This window comes from Acomys russatus, chromosome 12 (genome assembly GCF_903995435.1).
Source record: "Acomys russatus chromosome 12, mAcoRus1.1, whole genome shotgun sequence".
NCBI classification, from domain to species: Eukaryota; Metazoa; Chordata; class Mammalia; order Rodentia; family Muridae; genus Acomys; species Acomys russatus.
The window spans coordinates 11,789,254-11,802,041 of NC_067148.1; the positions used below are offsets into that span (position 1 = coordinate 11,789,254).

The window sequence follows — 12,788 nt, forward strand, 5'->3', positions numbered from 1 at the left end:
TTCATTTTCATTGAATTTCAGAAACTCCTTGATTTCTTTCTTTATTTCTTCCCTGACCCAGGTGTCATTTAGCTGAGAGTTGTTTAGTTTCCACGTACGTGTAGGCTTTTTGTTATTTCTGTTGTTGTTGAATTGCAACCTAAGAGCATGGTGATCTGATAGGATACAAGGTATTATTTCAATCCTCTTGTATCTATTGAGGCTTGCTTTGTGACCTACGATGTGATCGATTTTGGAGAAGGTTCCATGTGGTGCAGAGAAGAAGATATATTCTTTCTTGTTTGGGTGAAAGGTTCTATAGATATCTGTTAGATCCATTTGACCCATGGCATTGGTTAATAATGTTATTTCTCGGCTTAGTTTCTGTTTCAGTGAGTTATCCTTCAGTGAGAGTGGGGTGTTGAAGTCTCCCACTATTATTGTGTGGGGATCGATGTGTGGTTTAAGCTTTTTTAGCAGATCTTTTACAAATGTGGGAGCCCTTGTATTGGGAGCATAGATATTCAGATTTGTGATGTCATCTTGGTTGACTTTACCTTTGATGAGTATGAAGTGTCCTTCCTCATCCCTTTTGATTAATTTTGGTTGAAAGTCTATTTTGTTTGATATTAAAATGGCTATGCCTGCTTGCTTCTTGTGACCATTTGCTTGGAATATTTTTTCCAACCTTTTACCCTGAGGTAATGCCTATCGTTATGGGTGAGATGGGTTTCTTGAATGCAGAAGAATGTTGGATCTTGTTTATGCACCCATTCAGTTAGTCTGTGTCTTTTTATTGGAGAATTGAGACCATTGATGTTGAGAGATATTAATGTCCAGTGACTGTTAAGAGTCTTAATTTTGATGTTGTTTCCAGTCGAGCGTTTGTGTAGTTGTGTTTTTGCCATGGTATAGTTATCTATTTCCTGAGTAGTTTTGGTTGTAGCTTGACCCTTTGGGATGGAGTTTTCCTTCTAGTACCTTCTGTAAAGCTGGATTTGTGGATAGGTACTGTTTGAATTTGTTTTTGTCCTGGAATATTTTGTTTTCTCCATCAATGGTTATTGATAGTTTTGCTGGGTAAAGTAGTCTGGCCTGGCATCTGTGGTCTCTTAGGGTTTTCAGGATCTCTGTCCAGGCCCTTCTGGCTTTTGTGGTCTCTGCTGAGAAGTCGGGTGTAATTCTGATAGGTTTGCCATTAAATGTTATTTGGCCCTTTTCCCTTGCAGCTTTTAATATTTTTCTTTGTTCTGTATGTTTTGTGTTTTGATTATTATGTGACAGGCAGTTTTTCTTTTCTGGTCAATTCTATTTGGTGTTCTGTAGGCCTCTTGTATGTTTATAGGCATCTCTTTCTTTAGATTGGGGAAATTTTCTTCTATGATTTTGTTGAGAATAATTTCTGGGCCCTGGAGTCTGATATCTTCTCTTTCTTCAATGCCTATTATCCTCAGATTTCTTCTTTTCATGGTGTCCTTAATTTCTTGGATGTTTTGTGTCAGGAGTTTTCCAGATTGGGCATTTTCTTTAATGGTTGCTTCAAGATCTGTGATTTTATCTTCTAGACCTGAGATTCGTTCTTCCATCTCTTGGATTCTGTTAGAAAAGCTCACCTCTGTGTTGCTCACCTTCTTCTCTGAGGTCTCACGTTCTCGTTTTTCTTCTGTCTGTGTGTTTATCATTGAATCCATTTTCATTTTCAGATCTTGAATTGATATTTTGATTTCTTTCATCTGATTATTTGTATATTCCTGAGATTCTTCCATTGCCTCTTTATAGGTCTTCAGAGCTTGAACCATTTTATTTATTTCTTTCATCTGGTTGCTTGCATTTTCCTGAAAATTTTCTAGTTCCACTCTATGTGCTTCTTTTATGTCTCTCACCTGTTTGGTTGCGTCTTCCTGCATTTGATTACGAATTTTATTTGTTTCCTCCATTATCATCCTCATTACTAAGGATTTGAGGTCATTTTCTTGTATTTCCATTATATTTGAGTTCTCTGGGTTGTTTTCTTTGGGATAGCTGGAAACTGGAGACGCCATGTTGTTTTGGGTTTTTTTGTGTATGCTTTTACAATGTCCTTTAGACATCTTGCCATCTTTGTTTTTGTTGGGTAGCTTCCAGAGTTGGATGGAGGGAGTTTGATGATAGATTCACTTGTTTTCTCATGATTTCCCTAGGCTGGAAGCTCTAATGCTTCACTGGTATGGATGGTAGGAGGTTAGCCGTGTCGTTCTGGATTCTCACAGCCAGTGATCCTCAGCTCCCCTGTGCTGTGGGTCCTGCAATTGTTCTGGGTCTCTGAATGAGTGTTGGGTCAGGCCAAGGTATCCACAGCCTTCTGTGTCCCCTGCCAAGTCCAGCTAGGAACACTGGGCCCGAACCACGGGCAGAACTCAGCTAGATTCTCAGGGCCTGAACCATCTGCTGAGCTCACCTAGGGATTCTGGGTCCAAAATGCACACAGGGTCCAGCCAGAATTTTTGGGCTGGGACTGCGCACCAAGCTCAGCTAGGGGCTTTTGGCCCAAAGTACGTGCTGTGGTCAGTTATTGAGTCAGGGCCCGAACTGTGCACCAAGCTCAGACAGGCATTCTGGATTCAAACTGCACACTGTGTCCAACCAGAGTCTTAGAGCTGGGACTGTGCCTAAGGCTCTGCTAGAGTCACTGGGCCCAATCTGTCTGCCAAGCACAGTTAGGGACTCTGGCTCCAAACTGCACGCCGAGCTCCACCCAAGTCTCCAGGGCGGAATTGTGCACCGAGCTCAGCCAGGTACTCTGGACTCACACTGTGTGTTGAGTCCAGCCCAGGTCTCCGGGCCTAAACTGCGTGGATAGTCCAGCCAGAGTCTTAGGGCCACCGAGCCTGTGGACACAGCTCAGCTAGAGTCTCTGGGCCCATTCTGCCCAGCAAGTCCAGCTAGGGCCTCTGGGCTGAATCTGCGTGCTGACCTCAGCCTGCGTCAGTGCCCCAGAACTGCCCACTGCGCTGAGCTAGTGTCTCAGGCAGAACTGCTTGCTGAGCTGAGCCAGTGCCTCTGGTGGAACCAAGCGCTCTGCCCAGCCTATGCCACAGCAGGAGAACTGTGGCTGCCCTGAGCTAGCGATGCTGGTGGAACTGAGTGCTCTCACCAGCCTGCGTCACAGCAGGAGAACCGCGCCTGCGCTGAGCTAGCGCCTCCGGTGGAACTGAGCGCTCCGCCCAGCCTACGTCACAGCAGGAGAACTGCGGCTGCGCTGAGCTAGTGCCGCTGGTGGAATCGTGCACTCTGCCCAGCCTGTGTCACAGCGGGGGAGCTGCCACTGAGCTGAGTTGGTGCTTAGGGTGGAACTGAGCGCTTGGCCCAGCCTGCATCACAGCAAGGGAGCTGTGGCTGTGCTGAGCTAGTGCCTTGGGCAGAATTGCTTGCTGAGCTGCGCCAGCGTCTCCACGGCACTGCACATTGAGCTGAACCCGGGACTCTGGGGCCGAACTGTCCACTGAGTCCAGTCTGGGTCCCAAGCACCACACAACCCAAATCCTGCCCAGAGTCCCCTCTCCCACAGCAACTTCCACCGGCCACCACACCAATTACCCCACCAAAAGGCTCTGAGCTGCAAACTTCAGCCACCACCACTGCTGCTGCTGGTGCCGCTGGTGCCACCGCCGCTGCTGCTGCCTCTGCCACTGCTGCTCTGATCCGAGAAGATCTGCACTCCTCCCATGTGCAGGGGCACGCAGGTCCTCCGCACCCTGGTCTCTCCGAACCGTGGAGCACTCCCACTGCCGTGGTGTGGGGACCTTGGTGTTCCTGGCTCAGAAATCTGTGAAATTCCCTGAATTGTTCACTGGAGCCTCCAAACATGATCCACACTGCTCGCCGCCATCTTGGATCTCCCCTTTTTATTACATTTTATTAAATTACTGAGAAGAGGCATGTGCCATGGCACACAAGTGCATATGTAGATCAGAGGACAGCTTGGGGAGTCAGTTCAATAATTCTACCACAGTGATCCTAACCCAGGCAACCAGATTTGGTTGTGAGTGTCTTTACTCATTGAACCATCTTGGCAGCCTAGACTCCAACTTTTAGTTCAAACATGTAAGCAATGAACAACTCCTCCAGGGGTCTTACCTTTGTTTCTGGTGTTGAAATTGGCACAGGCGTTGTCACTCTGATGATGACTTTGAGCTTCTGACCCTCCAGACATCACCTTCTGAATGCTGGGATTACAGCAATGCCCACCATACTCCATTTACCCAGAGCTTGGGACCGAACCCAGGGCCCCTGTGCATGGTAGGCAAGCGCTCTGCTGATGAGCTACATCTGAGGCCTGAGGTGTGAACAGCAACACACACTCGAGGATGTGTCGTCTATGATTTTTGTTCTCCAGTGAACGATGAGGCAAATATGGCATCACCATGCTTCTCTGTTGTTTGGACAGTTGCTTCCACGTGTGAAGCTTAGTGAGAAACCTCTATCTTTTTAACTTACTATAGTCATTATTCCCGTACAGTACACACACTTTCACACGGACCATGATTACACCATGTGGGTGCATTGGAGGTATTGAGTTTGAAAATCTTTCATGTCCATGACATCTTGAGGGATGTTTTTGTAGTTCTAGGTGTTCCTTTCCAGACCTCTCAAACATCTTTTCATTAGCTCCATTGGGAGTCTATAATACATGAGTTTCTAGCAGCCAAACAGGTCATTCTGTATGCACATATTAATGATGGATTGTGGGAAAGGCAGTTGTGGGCAAAGCCTAGGGCAGTGGGCTCCAAAGAATCAATATTAAAGTCAAGGTGAGAAAATCAAGCTGACTTAAAGTTCCCAATTCTTTACTGCTTGTAAAGTTCCTTTATGGGTGTGTGTGTGTGTGTGTGTGTGTGTGTGTGTGTGTGTTAATCCTAAGAGGAAAGTACAAAAGCCAAACCTGGCTGCACTGGCTGCTGGTCTAATTGTAGTATAACATTGTTTAGAGTCATAAGAGGACCATGAAATCCAATCCTATACATATAGGCAATAAGCATAACACCATAACCAGGTTATCATACAGAATTCCCTTCAGGAAGACGGTGCATGATCTTTCATACTTTCTCATGTAACACCAATTAACCTGGGCCAATACAGAAGGTCTCTCCTCTCCTCAGATAATAATTCATAGAAATAAAAGCTAATATTTGATCTGGAGATAAAACTCAGTGGCAGAGTACTTGTATAACATTTGCACGGGCCACAGTTCAATATCCTGCAACATGTACACACATGTATGCAAACACACACACACACACACACACACACACACACACAGGATGACAGCAAAAATCTACCGTAAATCAGCACTGTTAATATTCAAGATTCAATATAATATTCAGTATAACTTACACACACATAGGTGTAAGTGGTGCAATCAAGATCTCACACATAAGGAAACTGACTGCTATCCCTAACTACAAGGAAGATGACACCTTATGTCTAGTAAACAGAGACTGTACCTGGTAGGGCTTTATGATTTCACCGTAGCAGAGTCCTGGAAGAGTTGGACTCTTTAAATCTCTACTGTGTGAAAATCAGAGCTTGAGGCTATGTGCACACGCCTTAGCCAATGCTACAGCTGTCTTGGGGTAATGTCCAGGCCATTTGTTTTATATTCTGAAAGGAAAATACTACAGATTCTTTAAAAGATGCATACAGGAAATCTGATCATTTGGGCATTTTAGCTCCCTGGGCTCCTTTTACCATGCCACAGGCAGGGCGTGTGAAACTCAGCTGGAGTCCCTCCTTGCCAATGCAAATGACCTCTTCCCATCACACCTCTTGCTTGACCTCATCAACTGTCACTCACATCCTCTGCCTTGAAATGCTTTCTTTAATCATCCGTAGGAATCACACCTTGCTGCCCTTCCCCCTGTCCTAAGGCTGGTTCCTTGACCCTTGCTGACTTGACCTCTAGCTTGGACAGTCCTCTCTCTTCTCTTTCTTCAGTTTTATTCTTTGATAATGTCAACCAACATCGAGGCTAGGCACTCTAAAATAGGCACTCAGGCTTTGACCTATCCCTCCAACCCAGCCTGCTCTTCTGTGTCTCACTGACACCCGTCTTCTCTAGCTCATATATGGTGGTTGTTCAGGCAAATCTTATGATCATTCTTGGTCCCACCCTCAAGAGCCAATCTATCCCAGTATCTTGACCCTGAGAAAATATATTCTAAATACCTGTTGATTTTATTTTCAAAACACGTCCACATGTAACCACATCTTACCCTTCCTAATGCTGTCATCCTAGTTCAAAGGCCTCCCAACTAGAAAACACCCCCTAAGCATCTCCAGTCTCCCCTGCCTAACTGTAGCTCATATAAACATAGCAGACAGAGTGATCTTTTGGAGAACTCAGATCTCATCTTATTCCACTCATAGTCTTGCAATGTCTTCCCATTTCAATTAAGAAAGCTCCATACATCCTTCTAATTGCAAATACCTACACAGTCTACATTCCCCCAGGACCCATCTCCACCCTCTTCCTTTCACTTGCTCAGCCACGGTCACTCTGTAGGGTTCTGGCACACACCAGACACACATTCACTCCATTAGGACCTTCTCAGCTACCATCCTCTTATCTTGAGTAAATATTTATCACAAGGTGTCATGGCTCTGTAGCCTCTCTTGATATTTTCTCAACGGTCACTTCCTCAGTGTGGCCTTGCATTTACAGTTCCTATTCTGACATAGCAAATGACCCAGCAAGTGAGCAGTGGTTAAAGGAATAACCATTATGCTGAAGGATCCTGCAAGTCAGAAATTCAGACAGGGCACAAGAAGGATGCTGAGGTGACATGGTATCTGGGGACTGAAGGTCATTGGTAGGGCATGGAAGCTGACATGACACCTGCCTATGTCTGCTCCATGTCACTGCTTGGGCTTCCTTATGGTATGGTGGCTGAGGTCCTAGAGCCATTGAACGGCACCCTCAGGCTCATCTATTTGCATATCTGAGCCAGTTAGTGGAACTGGCTGGGAAGGATTAGGAAGTGTTAGGGGACATGTGTCCCTAGAGATGGGCTTTGACATTGTTTTAGAACATAGATGGAACAGTTTTGTGTAAGTCAAACAGCATTTTATGTGACTTGAAATAATAAAACTTAGGAAATAATCTGCCTGAGCTTGCCACCCAGGCTGCTCTGAGAAGAGCTACATCTCAGAAGCAAGCCCTAGGCAGGCCATCTTGCAGCTCCATAGCCTAGGCACAAGGCAGGCCTCAATATTGCTAACAAACTAACTCCAAGGTCGACATGGTTTTGAAGCCACCCCAAGCTGTGCACCCTGATAGTACAAAGCCAGCATCAGGTGAAATGATACAAAAGCTAGACCACTGGGAACGATTTGTAGGACCCCACTGCCATGCCTACTAGACAGGGCATCTCTGGCCTCTGTGTTGATGCCCACTGGTAACAGGACTTGAGATTCTGCGTGTGACCCTGGCTTCAGGGACTGTTGTGCTCCCTGCATTGTCACTAGTCTCACACAGACCTGCATGTTGGCACTAGCTGCTGGCCTATGACTTCCTAGAACTTCCTCGGTTCTGCCCCACCCCCATAGGTTGCCACAGCTGAAGGACCCCGCAGCAGACACAGACTGAGCCTGCAGCAGTTTCTGAGTTTCTCAGGGAGCATAGATGATTCTCCAGTGGAACCCAGCAGCTTTTCCTCTGAAACAACTGTTTCCCCGCTTGGTGAGATATCTGTTTACCCTTTGGTATTAGCATGACATTATAAGGAATGTTTGTGTGAATAAACCAAGCATATTTGAAAGTCAAATCTCATGTGGACATCCAAAATGCAGAATGACTTACAATCCATAGGCCACGCTCTCCACTAAGTTTCAGAAGCCTCTACCATTCAAAGTTAGCTCTCTCTCTTCCTCCTACACATGGGTAAGTGTATAAATCTGCAGTTTCTGTTCCAGCACCATGCCGGCCTGTCTTCCAGCATGTTCCCAGCCATGATGGTCAAAAAAGGGTGAGCCCTAATTGTTAGATACTGTCCACATTACAGAACCTGCTGTTCCTAGCCTTCAGTGATTCTGCGTTAGCCAAATGTGGCACACGTACCCTTTAAAAGGTCGCCGCCATCATGGCCAGCTCTCTCACTCTCTGTCTGCCACTATCTCTCTGTTTCTTTGTCTCTGTCTGTCTCTGATTCTCTGTCTGTCTGTCTGTCTGTCTGTCTGTTTCTCTTCATCTCTCTCTCTCTCTCTCTCTCTCTCTCTCTCTCTCTCTCTCTCTCTCTCTCTCCCTCCCTCCCCTCCACCCTTGTTCAGAGGAAGCTTTTGTATCCCCCACCCTCAAACCTTTTGCCTGATGTGATCTCTGTGGCATTTTCTGGCCCTGATCAATCTGCCAAGGTACCCTTTCACAGCAGAAACTCTAACACTCATGAACTCTTTCTTGTATAAGTCATGGTGTCTCTTCACAGCAGTAGAAAAGTAACTGACCCAAAAACCGGTGCTAAGTAGTGGGCTATTGCTGTGACAGACCCCGCCATGTCCGCTTATGAAGGACTGTGACTGAGGACCCTAACCTTGACTTAACGGGCCTTCCTAGCAGGAGATTGAGAGACAGCAGCACTAAGGGACATGTGACTACGGAGTTAAAAAGGACTTGTGGAGTCTTCCTCTGCAGTTAAGGAAAGCCATGGCGATGACCAAGGTAACTTATAAAAGAAAGGCTTGAATTGCAAGCTTAGTTACAGTTTCAAAGTGTTGATCCTTGACCATCATGGTGCAGAGCATGGTGGCAGGCCCAAGGAGATATGGCTCCAGGGCTCTAGGGATCAAAGGTCACATCTGATCCTCAAGTCACAGGCAGGAGAGAGAGAGAGAGAGAGAGAGAGAGAGAGAGAGAGAGAGAGAGAGAGAGAGAGAGAGAGAGAGAGAGAGAGAGACCTGGAGTGGGCTTTTGAAACCTGACAACCCACCCTCAGTAACACAGGTATTCTAACAAGGCCACGCCCCCTAATCCTTCCCAAACAGCTCCACTGACTGGGAACCAAGCATTCGAACACAGGACCCCGTGAGCGCCATTCTCAGTCAATCCACCACACCAGGCACGAGGCAGCTTTCATCAGGAGATAGAGAGCAGAACACCTAGTGTCCTCCCTTAGCTTCTACATGCATATACAGGTATATGTACTGTCCTCTTTACATGTTCACATACTAATAACACACACACACACACACACACACACACACACACACATGCCATGTATGTGATTCACTAAAGAAAATCAAAGATCTGCCTTAATACCATGATAAACTAATAGTTTTTCATTTCCTTTTAGGTATTGTTCAACAAGTTGTTGTCCCAATCAGGACAAGCAGGTAGCTCAATTCTCTGTCACCTGAGGCCCTTGTCCCATTTAGGGTGGGGAAACGCGGGATCTTGATTATACAGACGAGGTTCAGGCACTGTCACCATTTTGCTCTTGACTGAACTTCCCATGGCTGCGCGTGCCTGATGGTCTACACAAATAAAACTGGTTAGTGTTCTAACTATGTATTTCCTGATTCTGAATCAAGCCATATGTGAGGCTGTGTGTGTGTGTGAGAGAGAGAGAGACAGACACTGATCCATATGTCTGTGGGCATGTGAATTCCGTGACCTCTGCCCTTCCTCTCCTCAATGCACGCAACCTCATAAGGCAATCTCGTAATGAAATTGGATCTGCTTCAACCGTGATTTTTTTTCAAAAGATCATAATCACTGTGGTTTCCATGTCCGTTTAATAAACAATACAGTCATGTGTGTCCGCAAACGAGCCCCACAGAACACTGCCCTTATCAGTCTTGCTCTGTGCTGTGAGCCAAATTGGACTCCTTTCAGATATAATGACTTAGCTTTTTGCTAAACATCACATAAAAAGCAGAATCTCATAACAAAATGAATTTTAAATAAGCAAATATTCTTTCCTCTGTGGGCTACAAGGAGAACAGTATTGTGGGAGGAGAGAGAGTACTTGAGACCTGCTGTGTCTGCCTCCGAGCCTCAGTTTCCTTCACTGTGAGGTGAGCATGCTCAAAGCTTCCTTGGCAACTAACTGGGAATCTATAAACTTGAATTCTTGTCCACGAACTTGACATGATAATAATACTCAACTCATAAAGGAGATGGAGTATGAAATTACTTTCAGATGCAAGTGCCTAGTGTTTAGTGAACATTCGATACATTTTAACTCATTATTGTCATCCACACAGAAAATTCAATTTACTTTAACTAATTGTAGTTATTTAAAAAAAAAAAACACAGTATTTTAGAGAAGCTATAGACACAAAGCTTAACTGAACTGAATGTTCAAGTATTTCTCTTTGCACATGCTAGCCTCGTCATTGTCAATATCTCTGTCAGAACGGTACCTTGTATACTCTTTCATTTTGACAAATTTGTAATGCTGTATCCACCACTCTAGAACTGTACAAAGTAGTTTCACTGTGGTAAAACTCTCCTGTGATCGACCTATTCTTACCCACCCCCACCTCTGGAAAACACTGATTTTTTTTTACTTTCTTCATATTTTTATCATTTCTACAGGTAATAAGTAGCCTCTTCTTCCAATGTCATAATATTTATTCAAGCGTCTTCTTGTGAACTGATATCTTTTTTCAGGGCTGAATACTATTCCATTATCTGGATAGCTCAATTGAAGGACTGCTTGGTTGGTCTCTTTTTATAAACTTTATTATTTAAAAGAGTAACTTTGCAAATAAAACATCACACCCCCAAACTAACCAGACTCAAGTCTATATAACTTGATGGACTTGTATGCAGTTAGAATTGGTTGAGAACAAACAAACAAACCAAAACACCAGAAAGAACTTTATCTAGGTGAGAAACTAAAGTACAGCAGATATAGTGTGATTTAAGAAGCACCAATAATGTCCTGTTTATCCTGAACGGTGTTCTACCTTGGAACAAAGCTTCCTCTTTCTCTAGTAAAGCTTAATTTATCCTATTTAAAGCATTAATGTGAAAATACTCCTAAGAGAAATATCGCTTTAAGCATCGTTAGTTATTTACACTTTAGAATGAGTGAGTTTTATGTCTTGTTCTGAGAAATTTCCCCAGAGGTGGAGGGAAAAACCATGAGACTGTTGACAACAAGGAAGTCACAGTAACAGAAGCTTGAAGCCAGTGGCCAAATCACATCTCCAGTCAGGAGCGTAGGGAGATGAGTTCTCCTGGTTGGCCATCTTTCTCTTTTTCATCCAGTTCAGAGCCCGGTCCCTAGAACCCTGTGACCCACATCTAGGGCAGGTCTTGCCACCTCAAAATAACCCTTTCCAGATGGCCCCAGAAGTTAACCACACAACCTCCAAGCATGCCCAGGTATGTGTCTCCTGGGTGACATTAGAGACGTTCCTTCATTTTCTCCTGGGGCCATCCAGCTACACAGCTCTGGGATCCTAAGCCTTGCTCTAAGCCACGCAGCCATCTTCTCTGAGTTTTAGCCATTTATTGGAAAAGTCAAGGCTATCTTGTTGGGTCTGTGGTGAGAATTAATTTATAGAATCTTTAACTCACTCAACACAATGCCTGCCACGTATTGACAATTTTCCTTTCTTTCTTATCGACTTGACTGTTCTGTACTTTCTCCACACACTAAAGAAAAGGACGTTATTCAGTGATGCTGAAACTTGCTTCTTTTCTTGGTGGGTCCTCCCCCAGGCTCCTGTGAGCTCAGCATTTCATCTCTGACAATGGAAGGCTTTGACCTACCCAAAAAGGATATTGAGTTTGTGGGTGTACATAGGGAGCGGGTTTCTCTTGTGTGAGTTCTCCAGGACGCTTAGGTTTCCTCTACGAAGCCACTGCATTGGTTAAGCCTGGTGGGCTGGCATGGCAAAGTCTCCACTAGCTCCCTCACCACGCGCCAAAAAAAGACAACTGCCTGGGCTCCCTTGGGAAGCAGTAGCAGCTGCTACCAGTTCTTGCCTGGGAATTGGAGGGTTGGAGGGTAAAACGCTGGCATCAGCAGTTGTTGGTGCTGACTCCTCCCCCTCCAGCTGGCAGCAGCAGTGTGGGTGTAGACCAGGTTGAGAAAAGAGTATGAGAACCCGGAAACAGCTGGCTGTGTATACAGATCTCAGAGAAAAAGGCTGCTTTGAGATTTGGGTACCTGAGCCCACCTAATCCAGAGAAGTCAGGCCAAAGTGACCGACCAGTCTGGGGCACAGTATTGTGTTGCCTGTGGCCCACAGAAGGCACCCAGCCTGCGCCCCCGCCCCCCCACCCACTCCCTCCCCGGACCCGCAAGTCCCCGCATATTGTCTAGATCTTTCTCAGAATGGCCGCTGCCTGGCTTCATTTCTCACATCTCCCACCAGCTTCTCACTTCCTCTTGAGCAGCCTCTACATCCTCATGTTTCCATCAGAAGGTACTGACACAGCATCTCGGAGAGGTCTCAGGCTCACAGTGCGTGTGTGGGCCACGTAGTCGCTGCCGTGTATCTTCACAGCATCATACGTCATCCCGCTAAGTCAAGACTGACCACTACAAGGCTCTGTCTCCCTCACTAGGGAAAAAGATCCCTGCTCAATTTCCTCTCATCTCCAGCCCCAGCATGATCCGAACGTCTCCTAGGTGGGTTTTGATTCCCCGCAGCAAGACGTGATGTTTCATCTTCATTGCAAACTTGATAGAAGCTTTATTGTCCACTTGACGCGTCTGTGAGGGCATTTCCGGAAAGGTTGAACTTAACAGGGACGATACTGCATTGCACTATGGGAAGAGGCCCCAGCTGAAGAGAAAAGAGAAGGGGAGTGGAGAGCT

At 45.6% G+C, this 12,788-nt stretch overlaps 1 pseudogene; it reads right to left on the minus strand.

The window, feature by feature from the left end:
• The window catches only part of LOC127196675 (spermine synthase-like), a 70,803-nt pseudogene extending 58,316 nt beyond the window's left edge, over positions 1-12,487 (minus strand).
• Positions 12,488-12,788: the final 301 nt, after the last annotated feature.